The sequence below is a fragment of the Myotis myotis genome, unplaced genomic scaffold (genome assembly GCF_014108235.1).
Source record: "Myotis myotis isolate mMyoMyo1 unplaced genomic scaffold, mMyoMyo1.p scaffold_m19_p_2, whole genome shotgun sequence".
Taxonomy (NCBI): Eukaryota; Metazoa; Chordata; class Mammalia; order Chiroptera; family Vespertilionidae; genus Myotis; species Myotis myotis.
Window position 1 is genome coordinate 15101841 of NW_023416324.1, and position 13135 is coordinate 15114975.

The 13135-nt window shown below is 47.4% G+C and overlaps 1 protein-coding gene across 6 annotated transcripts in view; it reads left to right on the forward strand.

The window, feature by feature from the left end:
* Positions 1–3309: 3309 nt before the first annotated feature.
* The window catches only part of CEP85 (centrosomal protein 85), a 36436-nt gene continuing 26610 nt past the window's right edge, over positions 3310–13135 (forward strand). For 2 of the 6 annotated variants that reach the window (XM_036348052.1, XM_036348053.1), the window contains exon 1: positions 3316–3446. The gene's annotated coding sequence lies outside the window, so the exon portion shown is untranslated. Of the gene's footprint in view, positions 3447–13135 lie in introns of all 6 variants that reach the window. The other 4 variants (XM_036348056.1, XM_036348054.1, XM_036348055.1 and 1 more) reach the window with 4 other exon arrangements.

The following is a 13135-nucleotide window of genomic DNA, read 5'->3' on the forward strand; positions in this document are numbered from 1 at the left end:
GATTTACATTAAAGTAACAGTAACATAACATGGTGTTAGTGCAGGGATAGACAAGTGAACAGGTGGAATGAAAGAAAGGGAATGAAAATCCATCTGGATACATAATGACAGATAGCATGGCAAGTCAGTAGGGAAAAGATGGACTTTTCTGTAAGGAGGCAGAGACAACTGGTTGACCACACGGGAGAAAAAAACAAAACAAAATTAGATCCAATGGAAACATCTCTCCTTGCAAATAAAAAATGGAAACCCTTATAGCAAACATCTGTTTATTTCAGCCTGGACTTTTGTAGCAAACAGACCCATTGGTCACCAGAGTATAGAAGGCTCTTCCAATGTGGAGCACAAGTCCTTCACTGCGCTGAGGGGGACATGGAGGCACTGAGGTGGGTGGGATGTTCCTTAAAATCACACAGTGAGTCAGTAATAGACCCAGGTCTAGAACCTAGATCCCCTTACTCTCTCCATGCATCCCAGCCAGCTCTTCTGCCCTATTGCAATCCCTTTAACTCTGCACAGAGCTTCAAGAAAGTTGGGTGCGGAAGGAGTGGGTGCAAGACCGGGGCAGGGTTGGGGACAAGGGTCAGTGCCTCCTCAGAACTAGGTTGTGGGAATGAAGAGCCTGTCACCTGGGTTGGGTCACTAGTCTACTGAATTAGACCTTTGACAACAGTCAAGGATGCAATGTAAGGGTATCAGGTGATGGACCTATTTCTGCCCCATTGTCCAGGGAAAAGAGGAAGGCTCTGTGCTGAGCTGGACCCTTCTCTCTCTCTCTCCAGAGTGGCTGGCTCAGGTATAAGAATGAGGCTGTATTTTTGTGAGATAGTGCAGCATGGTAAAGAAGACACTGGGCTCTGGGGTCTGATGGACCACTTCCTGCTGTGTGACCTTGAATAGATGTCTTCCCCTATCTAAACCTTTGTTTCTTCATTTGCTTAATAGAAATAATAGTCTTGAGAGCTTGTTTGGAGGTTCTAGCAGGGGAGCGCAGCTACTCGTATACCCTTGACCGAAGACCGGTCCTCTCCTCGGGGGGGGGGGGGGGGGGGGAAGGTCGTCCTCTTCGACCGAGCGCGCAGCTTCGGGAGGGACGCACATGGATCGGTGAGGGAGGAGGGGGACACCCGCCTAGCCAGCCAGATCAGCCGAATCAACCCTGGCGATCAATGGGGTGACAGATGTCGCAGCCAGATCGCCCTCACATCCTAGAAATAATAGTCTTTACTCAGATTAGTTGTGAAGATTCAATGAACCAATGCTCATTGGAGCAGCACCTTAATCAGACAAGGTAAAAATTGAACAATGTTGTCCGGCCAATGTAGCTTGGTGGTTGAGCATCGACTCATCAACCAGGAGGTCAAGGTTCAATTCCTGATCAGGACCCATGCCCAGTAGCGGGCTCAACCCCCAAGAGGGGGCATACAGGAGGCAGCCGATCAATGATTCTCATCATTGATGTTTCAATCTCTCCCTCTCCCTTCTCTCTGAAATCAATAAAAATATATTTTTAAAAAAGAGAAGGAAGAGGGCAAAAGTATTGTCTTTCTTCTAGGACTGATACGAAATAATGTATGCAAAGTTCTCAGCAAGAGACCCAGCATCTACAATCACACAGGGACAAGCACATAAAGGGAAATCAATGTTTGTCCATCCACACTGAGGACCCCAAGCCCAGGCTCCTAGCAATGGGTGATGCTGCGTCTCCCCACAGTCAGCAACCGGCTGCTCTGGGGCCTGCAGGGCAACAGAGGCTTCTCTGGAGGTGATGCTGGCCTTCAACAGCAATGGGCTCTACCTGCACAGCCGAGTGACCCTGTGTGACTAGCAGCGAGATGCTCGGCCCGGCCAGCCGGTGAACACACAGCTCAGGTTGGGGGAGGGAGGGTTCCTGGCCATCGCTGCAGCCTCCACCTTGCAGCTCTGTGGCCACTGCCTGCCCAGGGAGCCAGACGCCCAGCTAAGCGGTCACCCTGAGGGTGGGACTAGGGAGAGAAGGGTAGGACGGCGGTCCAGGGTATTGGCCTATCCTGCCATGGGAAATCATATTAACTTTACAGGTCTGGAGTAGATTTTAAATAGCCCTTTTGGCAAAAGCATTAACTCTAATTAATCCTCACCCAAGGATATTTTTTTCCATTGAGGGAGATGGGACGGGAGGGGGGGTGGAGGGGGGAGACATCTCTGTGAGAAACATGATCAGCTGCCTCCAGCACGCACTCCAATGTGGGATCGAGTCCAAAACCCTGGACATATGTTCTGACCAGGAATCAAACCAGGGACTTTGGGTGCATGGGAGGATGCTCAACCAACTGAGCCACACCGGCCAGGGCCCTTCTATTTTCTAAAAATATGAGGGCGCTGATAGAACCCTGGAGCACATCCCAGATTCCTTCCTCTAGAGCAGCGGTTCTCAACCTGTGGGTCGCGACCCCTTTGGGGGTGGAACGACCCTTTCACAGGGGTCGCCCAAGACCATTGGAAAACACATATATAATGACATATTGTTTTTGTGATTAATCACTATGCTTTAATTATGTTCAATTTGTAACAATGAAATTGGGGGTCACCACAACATGCGGAACTGTATTAAAGGGTCGCGGCATTAGGACGGTTGAGAACCACTCTCTAGAGTGAATTTGATCCAGTAATTAAAGTTCTTTAGTCTGGTTCTTCAAAGTTAAAAAAAAAAAATCACACAGCTTTTTAATGTCTCTCCCTCCTAAGTCAGGTTTCCAGACACCCTGGGATTTCACTATCCTTCGGCTGATGGTTTTGTTCCTTCTTTAAACAATTTCCAAGTATGACTTTTAAATATCTATTAATGCAATGAACTTAGTTCCTTTTCCTGGGGACTGAATTTGGGTAGGAAGGCAAGCTTGATCCTTCAACCTGAGTCCTGGTCACAAACTGACCACTGACCCCAAGCCCTGACCCCAGCCGCAGCAGCCCTAACCCTGACGTGTGAGCAGTGACCCACGCCCTATTTTCAGGTGGGAGTACCATTCAGGAGTGGGGAACGGGAGGAGGGAAGGGCAGGTTGAATGGGATTCCGGAAAGATTTGTCCTGGCCGCCAGCTTCTCCTGCCCCATGCCCAGCAAGCTACTCCAGGCCCCGGGGAGCCGGACTCCGCCCAGAGGCGAGACCCGCGCCAGGGGCAGAACTGCGGGCTGGCTGGGGCGGCGGGGTCATGCGCAGAAAGATCCGTCCGCTCTCGGAACCCAGGGCAGCGTGCAGGGGCGGGACACCGGCGCGGCCCGGCTCCTGATTGGCCACAGGCGCGCAGAAGGGGTGGGGCCGGGGAGGCGCGCTCTGAGGCGCGCGGCCAGGCGGGCGTGCAACGGCCGTTAGGGAAGCGAGGGAGGGATTCGGAGCCGGTGGCCGACGTGGTGGCCGCAGTTGGTGTCCCTGAGTGAGGTATTTCGCCGCCCGCTTTCAGGCCCACGTAAGTCCTCCTCCCCTCGGGGACGTCCGTCGGGTTGACAATCCCTACCCCACCTTGGGGAGCCTTGGGGAAGCCTCAGACACGCACGACCTATCTGCCTCTCGGAAGGGGGGGCGGGGAGAGGCGGGGATGGCGCGGCTGAGCGAAAGCGCATGCGCATAGGACCGACGCCGTCCGCCTTGGTCTCTTAGCTGGGTTTCCTAAAATAATGCCCCCCACACACACGCCCCTTGGAGTTTCTCGCCTGGCCTTCTGCTCCGTCGTCATTCCCGCCACAGCAGTCGCTGTGCCTGAGTGAAGGGCCTCAGGCCCGGGCCAGTTGGACGGCGGGAAGCAGGGTCCGTGCCCTCAGGCGGCGCGCAGTCCCGGGAGAAAGTAGACGGAATCCAAGTTGCGGATGTAGCCTGCAAGGGCAGGGAGCCTTTCCTGCTGAAGTTTGAGCTGAGAGTTGTGGGGGGCCGGGAGCGCCTGTGAGGGCTCTCGGCTGGAGCTTCCGAGCGGGGCCGTTTTGCTCCCCACGGGGTCTTTGGCCCCGTCCGCAGATTTTCTGATGATCTCACCTCAGAGATTGCCCCGGGCACCTAGTGGTTAGAAGTCAAGGGTGGGTGCTGCGAAATATCCTACCGTGACGGCACAGCCTTCCCCAACAAAGACTTTTCCGACCTAAAATGTCACTAGCACTGAGGTTGAGGAACCCTGCTTCTGCTTTAGACCAGGAGGCGCTGTTGGCGTTTAGTGAGTGAAAACTTACCTGTTCAATAGAGGGTACTTAGTACTTGCTCCATCACAATAAACTGGGAGAATCAGAGCTCTTTGTCTTTTTTTTAAAAAAATATTTTTTATTGATTTCAGAGAGGAAGGGAAAGGGAGAGAGAGAAACATCATTGATGAGCGAGCATCCTTGATCGGCTGCCTCCTGCACGCCCCCCACTGGGGAAGGAGCCCACTACCCGGGCATGTGCGCTGACCGGGAATTGGCCCGGCGAACGTTGACCTCCTGCTTCATAGATCGATGCTCAGCCACAGCCACGCCGGCCGGGCTCTGTTTGTCTTTTGCTCCAGTTTATTTTCACCACGTGGTGTAGAGGTAGGCACATAGTAGGCACTGGGTAGGTTTTGATTGATGAATTGACTAGTGTGCTGGGTAGGGAGGAGTGGTGATACGAGGCTGAGGAAGACAGCCAGGCCTCATTACTTGCCCTTGGGCCTTGTCTGTTCCATAATGGTCTGCTGTTGCTTGTGCCTCAGGACCTGTTCTTTGTCGAGGTCACTTCTTGGCAATGGTTTGGCTTCTCTTTAGCCAACTTGATTTAATGAACTATCAAGGCCATGAAAGCAGTGTGATGGTGTGAGATTCTTAATGTGTCTGTGTCAGCTGTCTGTGTATCCCTTCAAATCCTCTCCTCTCTTGATGTGGTTCTCTCAACAGCTGCCTAGTGCGACGTCCCACACTAAGATGGTAATTCCTCAAGGGGAGAAATACAACAGTAAAAATTTAATTTTGGGTAGCAGCTTGGGAAATAGAGCCTGGGTGGTTATCAGGGGCAAAGTGAAGAAATTATATGAGCTATCTCCGTTCCTTACTGCTCTGGGGCTAGCAAATCTGGCTATCTGAGGCAGAACTTTCAACTTGTAGTGCCTTAGGATTTCCTTTATTTCTCTTTGTCGTACACAGAGAGAATGCTGATTAGACTCCTATAGCATTAGAGCACAGTCCTGGCTGTGAAGCCTCTTCCTAGCCATCTGATCTTCACCTCTCTAAATTTTTATTTCTTCATCCAGAAAATGAGCATAATAATGGTAACTACCTCATAGGTTTGATGTGAGCATTAAACATAAGACATGATACCTACAGAGTGTTTAGCTCAGTGCTTGATGGGTAGTAAGCACTGAACACATGTTAAATTTATTGAATAAATTAATATTTCTGTAGTTTAAAGGGCTTTGAAGATAGAAGCCATCAATATTGGGTGCTTTTTTTCTGTTTCCATTCACTCCTACTTTTCCTGGCTGTATAATGGATTGTTTGTGTTGCTTCTCATACCTTTATTTCTCTTGATTTTATCTCAGGAAATCTCTTCTTCAGTAGTTCTAAAAATTTCCACCAGTAGCCCATCTACTTCTGAAGTTAGTGGGAAAAAGTCAGAATTATTTATTGTGTACTAGTTTACTCCTTGTGGGAGTTCTTACTTGAGATGTAATTCACATATCATAAAATCTGATTTTATGTGTGTATAGTTTAGTGGTTTTAGTATATTCACAAGGTTGTTGCAGCCATTACTACTATCTAATCTCAGAACATTTTGATCACCTTGGAAAGAAACCCCATATTCATTAGCATTCACTCCCTGTTCCCCCATGGCCCTCCTCTTAGTCCCTGGCAACCAATTCTGGACATTGCATATAAGTGGAATCATACAATATGAGGCCTTTTGTGTTTGGCTTCTTTCATTTGGTATAATGTTTTCAAAGTTCATCTATTTTGTAGCATGTATCAGTGCTTTATTGTGTTTTTTTTTTTTTTTTTGCCTGTGGACTGTATTTATTTTTTTTAATATATTTTCATTGATTTCAGAGAGGAAGGGAGAGGTGGAGAGAGATAGAAACGTAAGTGATGAGAGAGAATCATTGGTCGGCTGCCTCCTGCACACCTCATATTGGGGAGTGAGCCCGCAACCCGGGCATGTACCCTGACCTGGAATTGAACCATGACCTCCTGGTTCACAGGTTGATGCTCAACCACTGAGCCACACCAGCCAGGCTGGACTGTATGTTTAAAATACTTCAGGCAATCTGCATGACTTGTAAGGTTGCTTTCAGTTCTTTTCAGCAAAATGTGTTGAGGTTGATTACGGTGCGCATTGCGGGGTGGAGGCAACAGGTGCAATAGGTAACTGGAGGAGTAGATACAGTCTCTGCCCAGGACAATGTCTGGGTTCCACATTCAGGTTGGGAATCATCAGGCTTAGAAATGAGAAGTTTGGAGAGTGAGGGTGCTGTGTTTCAAGTCTTCCAGTTCTTTGCTTTGACTTAACCTACAGATTTTGGCCCTGTCATCGCTTTCTCTGGGAAACTTCCTTCCCATCCCATGGCCTTGCTCTCTGCTCTGGTTTATGGTGTAATCTTTCTTCACTTGTCATGACAGTAGTATTCATTTCTTTTTATTTTATTTTATTTTTCCTTTTTTTCAGTTTTTTTTTATTTCAAGAAAAAACGATTTTAAATGTTACATGCAATAAACCTTAATATTTCAAGAAAAATTATCTTAAATATAATATTGGTACATGCAATAAACATTAATATCTCAAGAAAAACGATTTTAAATATGATAATGTTGCATGCAATAAAAACCAATTATTCAAGAAAAATGATCCTACATATAATAATACTAGAGGCCTGGTGCACAAAAATCGTGCACTCGAGGGAGGGGGAGTCCCTCAGCCTGGCCTACACCCTCTCGCAGTCCGGGAGCTCTCAGAGGATGTCTGACTGATGGCGGGGAGCGAGCCTAAGCCGGCAGTCAGACATCCTTAGCACTGCTGCGGCGGTGGGAGAGGTTCCCACCACTGCCGCTGCACTTTCCAGCCCAGCTCAGGGCTTCTGGCTGAGTGGCACACCCCCGTCGGAGTGCACTGACCACCAGGGGGCAGCTCCTGTGTTGTGCGGCTGTGCCTGGTGGTCAGTGTGCGTCATAGTGATGGTTGCTCTGCTGTTTGGTCAATTTGCATATTAGCCTTTTATTATATAGGATTGCATACAATAAACATTAATATTTCAAGAATAAAAGGGTTTTAAGTATAATAATGTTACCAAAACTGTACTAACATAGTATGATATCACAAAAGTTGTAGGAAATATTAAAAATCTGCAAATAACAAGATTACTTCTATTATATTCTAGTGTATTGTTTTCCCCTCTGGCTCTGTTTTTGTTCATCAGTTTATACTGTTCATCATATTCCACAGATGAGTGAGTTCATATAATATTTATCTTTCTCCAACTGGCTTATTTCGCTTAGCATGTTGCTCTCCAGGTCCATTCATGCTGTTGCAGATGGTAGAGTTCCTTATTTTTTACTGCAGTGTAGTATTCCACTGTGTAGATGCACCACAGTTTTCTAATCCACTCATCTGCTGATGGGCACTTAGGCTCTTTCCATATCTTAGCTGTTGTAAATTGTGCTGCTATGAAGATAGGGGTGCATATATGCTTTCTGATTGGTGTTTCTGATTTCTTGGGATATATTCCTAGAAGTGGGATTATTGGAACAAATGGAAGTTCCATTTTTAATTTTTAATTTTTTGAGGAAACTCCATACTTTTGTGAATGATCTATGTGCTCTTGAGAAGAATGTATATTCTGCTGTGTTGAGGTGAAATGTTCTATAAATGTCTATTAAATCCATTTGATCCAGTGTGTCCTTTAAAGTCTCTGTTTCCTTGTTAACTTTTTGTCTGGAAGATCTATCCAAGGAAGTCAGAGGGGTGTTAAAGTCCCCTACTCTGACTATATTGTTGTCAATCTCTCTGTTAAAGTCCTCTAGAAGTTTTTTTATATATATATATTTAAGTGCATCTATATTGGGTGCATAAATGTTTACCAGGGTTATATCCTCTTGTTGGATTGATCCCTTTAGTATTATGTAGTGACCTATGTCGTCTCTTGTGATGGCCTTCATTTTAAAGTCTATTTTGTCAGATATGAGTATTGCTACTCTAGCTTTCTTTTCCTTTTCCATTTGCATGGAAAAAAAATTTTCCATCCCTTCACTTTCATCCTATGTGTGTCTTTCTTTTTGAGGTGGGTCTCTAGTAGAAAGCATATAGTTGGGTCATGTTTTTGTATCCATTCAGCTACCCTACACCTTTTGATTGGAGCATTTCATCCATTTGCATTTAGGGTTATTATTGAAAAGGCCATCACAAGAGACAACAAAGGTCACTACATAATACTAACGGGATCGATCCAACAAGAGGATATAACCCTGGTAAACATTTATGCACCCAATATAGGTGCACCTAAATATATATATAAAAAAACTTCTAGAGGACTTTAACAGAGAAATTGACAACAATACAGTCATAGTAGGGGACTTTAATACCCCTCATTTATAGCCATTTTAATTCTGTATGGCTAGGTTTCTCTCTGTTTCTTCTCAGCAGTCCCTTAAGCATTATAATGCTGGTTTGGTGGTGGTGAACTCCTTTAGTCTTTTTTTTGTCTGGGAAGCTCTTTATTTGACCATCTATTTTGTATGATAGCCTTGCTGGATATAGTAATCTTGGTCTGAGATCCTTGCTTTCCATTACCTTGAGTACTTCATGCCATTCCCTTCTGGCCTGTAGCGTTTCTGACGAGAAATCAGGTGTGTCAGCCTTATGGGAACTCCTTTGTAGGTAACAGTTTTCTTTTCTCTTGCTGCCTTTAAGATTCTCTCTTTAATTTTTGGCATTTTAATTATGATGTGTCTGGGCATGAGTCTCTTTGGGTTCTTCTTGTTTGGGGTTCTCTGTGCCTCCTGATCTTGTGTGATTTTTTCCTTTACTAGGTTAGGGAAGTTTTCTACCATTATTTCTTCAAATACCTTCTCTATTCCTTTCTCCCTTTCTGCCTCTTCTGGCACACCTGTTGTGCCCAGATTTCAAGGTTCCCGAAAAGCCCATCAGGGAGCCAGCGAGTCCGATGCAAAAGCAAAGAGTCCTTCATTTCGAACTAGTTCGGCTCCCCGACCACACTCACCAATGCAACAACGGTAAGCCCAGTGGCCGCGAGAGAGCGAGGCCTGATGGGATTGTGAGTTTTATAGTAAGGGCAGGGGAGGGGACTGTGGGCCCCGCCGATTGGCCAGGCGCGAGTTGGGTCTTGTTACACAGGATGTGGTCATATTGATGGCGTGCACTTCCCTTGATTATCATTGGTTAGTCCAGAGAAATCCTGGGCGTGGCCAGCAGAGGCCTGGGCCTCCGGGAAGAAGCCCCCGCCGAGCACATGGCTCTGCCCAAAAATGGAGGACCCAGGGCAAGATGGAGGGCGCAGTCCTCGCCCCCCCAAGGGCGAGCTGAGCCCGGGCTCCAGGGGCCAGTCCGGTTGCCGGGGGTCCAGCAGATCGACCAGTTCCAGCCCAGACAGGAAGTCCACATCCTCCGTCTCATCCCCGGGGGCGCCAGCGATCACCTCCTCCTCCATCTCCTCGGGCAAGGGCACATGCCCCGCCCCGCCGCCGCCGCTGCCGCGTGGGTCCAGTCCGGGGGTGGCGGGCGGGTGGCCTGCACCAGGCTCCCGCCGCCGTGGGCTGGGGAGTCGGTGCCCGAGGCCGCCAGCAGTGTGGTCAGGCTGTGCCTCCTGGGGCCCGGCAGCCAGCCCATGTAGGCCCCGCGATGACTCGCCCTTTCAACACCTACTATTCTAATATTGTTATGTTTCACTTTGTCCCACAGCTCCCTTAAGCTGTCCTCCTGTTTTTTCTTTTTGGTTCTCTAATTGAGTGGTATTTTCAACTCTGTCTTCTAATTCACTGATTCGATTCTCAGCTTTCCCTAATCTGCTGTGTATTCCTTCCAATGTATTCTTTATTTGTGTTATGTCATTCTTTATCTCAGACTGTTCTTTTTTCATAGTTACTATATCTTTTTTTTATACTGTTGAGCATTTTTAACATCATTACTCTGAACTCTGTTACAGATAAATTTCTTATCTCTGCTTCATTTATCTCTTCTTCTGGAGAATTCCCTAGTTCTTTCATTTGGGGGTTGTTCGTTCCTCATTTTGGTTGTCTGGGTTTGTAACTGTGTACTAGGTAGATCCTCTACACCTCTCAATCTCTAGTGCAGGACAGTGTTAACGGCTATTTCTGACTAATTATATCAGACAAAGATTCAAAGTCTCCATAGACCGCCTCTGTCCACAGACTAATAGGATTCTGACTTGAATTGCCCCCAGGCAATCATCCTCAGGTATGACGAGAATTTTTTCAACAGGGTGGGGCAGTTGCTTCTGCCTGGAGGTTAATTGTTACTTTTAATCTCTTAAGTGGCCTCAGGGCAAGATGTTTTTCAATAGGGTGTGTCACTGTCTTCCCCCTAGGTAAGGCAGATGTCTATGTGGGAAAGATGTCCCCTGCTGCTTTTCACAGCTAGATGTTATGTGGGTAGCTTTCTCAGAGTTGGTGCTCTCTGCCGGGGAGCCCAGCTTCGGGATTAGATCCCAGGCACCCCTCCACAGCTGAGATATCTCTCCGGGACTTAAGTTGCCGTCTGTGGGTGCTTGGCTAGCCCTTTTGTGCCTCTGTGCCTCTTACCAGTCTCTATGCGGTCTCCACCTTCGGTCCTTGGGTATCAGAGTTCTCTCCTGTGAGTTTTCCATTGATTATTCAGGAAGCCTTTCCATATTTCAGTTGTAATTCCAGCTTGTTCCTGGGAGCATGTCCATGCAGCATCCTCCTACTCTGCCTCCATTTTTAATCTCTCTCTGCGTCATTCTTTTTTATTGCTGAATTTATTTATCCACTCATCAGTTGATGGACATTTGAATTCTTTCTACTTTTGGGCTATTATAAATAACTAGGAGCCCAGCACACGATTAGAAATCGCGTGGCTGCCCACCCTCTGGTTGGGCCCTGCCTCCCTCTCCAACCCTTTTTTTTTTTTTTTTTTTCCCTCTCCAACCCTTGAAGCAGCTGCAGCTGCTGCTGATCAGGCCCTCCCCCAGTGCAGGTGTGCGGAGGCTCCTGCTGCCCCGCCCCTGATACTGCACGTGCAAGCTCCTGTCCGGTCGACCCATTATGGTGTCATGGTTAATTAGCATATTTCTCTATTTTATATATATCCTATCTAATAGTAGACAAACATGGTAATTAATCGTATCTCCGACACGCTTTCCATTGGCTAATCAGGGCGATATGCAAATTAACTGCCAACCAAGATGGCAGCCAGCAGTCAGGCAGCTGAAGTGAGCAGGAGGCTTGCTTGCTCCAGTGATGGAGGAAGCGAAGGTTCCCCGCCTGCCGCTGCCGGCCTCTGAGCTGCACTCTAAGGAACAATGTTGCAATTATAGAAGCTAAACATACCCCAGAAACCTGCTTTCAGCCAGCCGGCCTCGGAGCTGGAGCTGCAACAGTGTTTCAATTATAGAAGCCAAACAAACCCAGATACCTGCTTTCAGCAGCTGAGGTCTCAGAGCTGGAGCCGAGCCTCAGAGCTAAAGTCGGCTCTCAGTTCCAGTGACAGCCATAGAAGGTAAATAAATCCCAGAATAAAAGAAAAAAGAAAAAAAAGGAGAGGTTGGGAGCTTCAGTCACCCGCCAGCCTGAAAACGGCCCTCAGCCCCTCACCCAGACTGGCCAGGTACCCCAGCGGGGACCCCCACCCTGAAGGGGCTGTGGCCAGCCTGAAAATGGCCCTCAGCCCCTCACCTAGGCTGGCCAGGCACCCCAGCAGGACCCCCACCCTGATCCGGGACACCCTTTAGGGCAAACCAGCCGGCCCCCACCCATGCACCAGGCCTCTATCCTATATAATAAAAGGGTAATATGCAAACTGACCCTAACAGCAGAATGACTGGTCACTATGACACACACTGACCACCAGGGGGCAGACACAATGCAGGAGCTGCCCCCTGGTGGTCAGTGTGCTCCCACAGGGGGAGCTCTGCTCAGCCACAAGCCAGGCTGACGGCTGCCAGTACAGCGGTGGTGGTGGGAGCCTCTCCCGTCTCCTTAGCAGCGCTAAGGATGTCCGACTGCAGCTTAGGCCTGCTCCCCGCTGGCAAGTGGGCATCCCCCGAGGGCTCCCGGGCTGCCAGAGGGATGTCTGACTGCCAGTTTAGACCCAATCCCCCGGGGAGTGGGCCTAAGCCAGCAGGTGGTTATCCCCCGAGGGGTCCCAGACTGCAAGAGGGCACAGGCTGGGCTGAGGGACCCCCCCCCCACCCCCAGTGCACAAATTTTTGTGAACCGGGCCTCTAGTTTTATTTATTTATATATATATATATATATATATATATATATATATATATATATATGTATATATTGCTGCTGTGAGTGTTCATATACAAGATTTTATGGGCCTATATTTTTATTTCTTTTGAAGAGATTATATACCTAGGAGTGAATCTGTTAACTGAAAGTTCCATTGTCATTCTATTTTTAATTTATATCAATTTGAAAAGATCTTAGAATCCAGTGGGCCTATCATTTTGTTCTACTTTAAAGAAAGGGATGAGCTGTAACCGGTTTGGCTCAGTGGATAGAGCGTCAGCCTGCGGACTGAAAGGTCCCAGGTTCAACTCTGGTCAAGAGCATGTACCTTGGTTGCAGGCACATCCCCAGTAGGGGGTGTGTGCAGGAGGCAGCTGATCAATGTTTCTCTCTTATCGATGTTTCTAACTCTCTATCCCTCTTCCTTCCTCTCTGTAAAAAAAAAAAAAGAAAAAAGGGGTAAAAAAAGGATTTTGATATTGATTGTTTGATATCACTAGTAGGTAGATAATCTAATCATTCTGTTTCACCATTAACACATTGAATGATACTAGCCATAAATTGAAGCTTTTATTACTGAACAAAACTTTTAATCAGTATGTGAAGACCTGGGATTTCTGCTGTAAATGCAGTGAATTAGTGAGGGTTTGGTTGCTGTTACTAGAAGAAAACTGTAGAGGTCAGTGAAGTACATTAGAGAAATAGTACCATATAG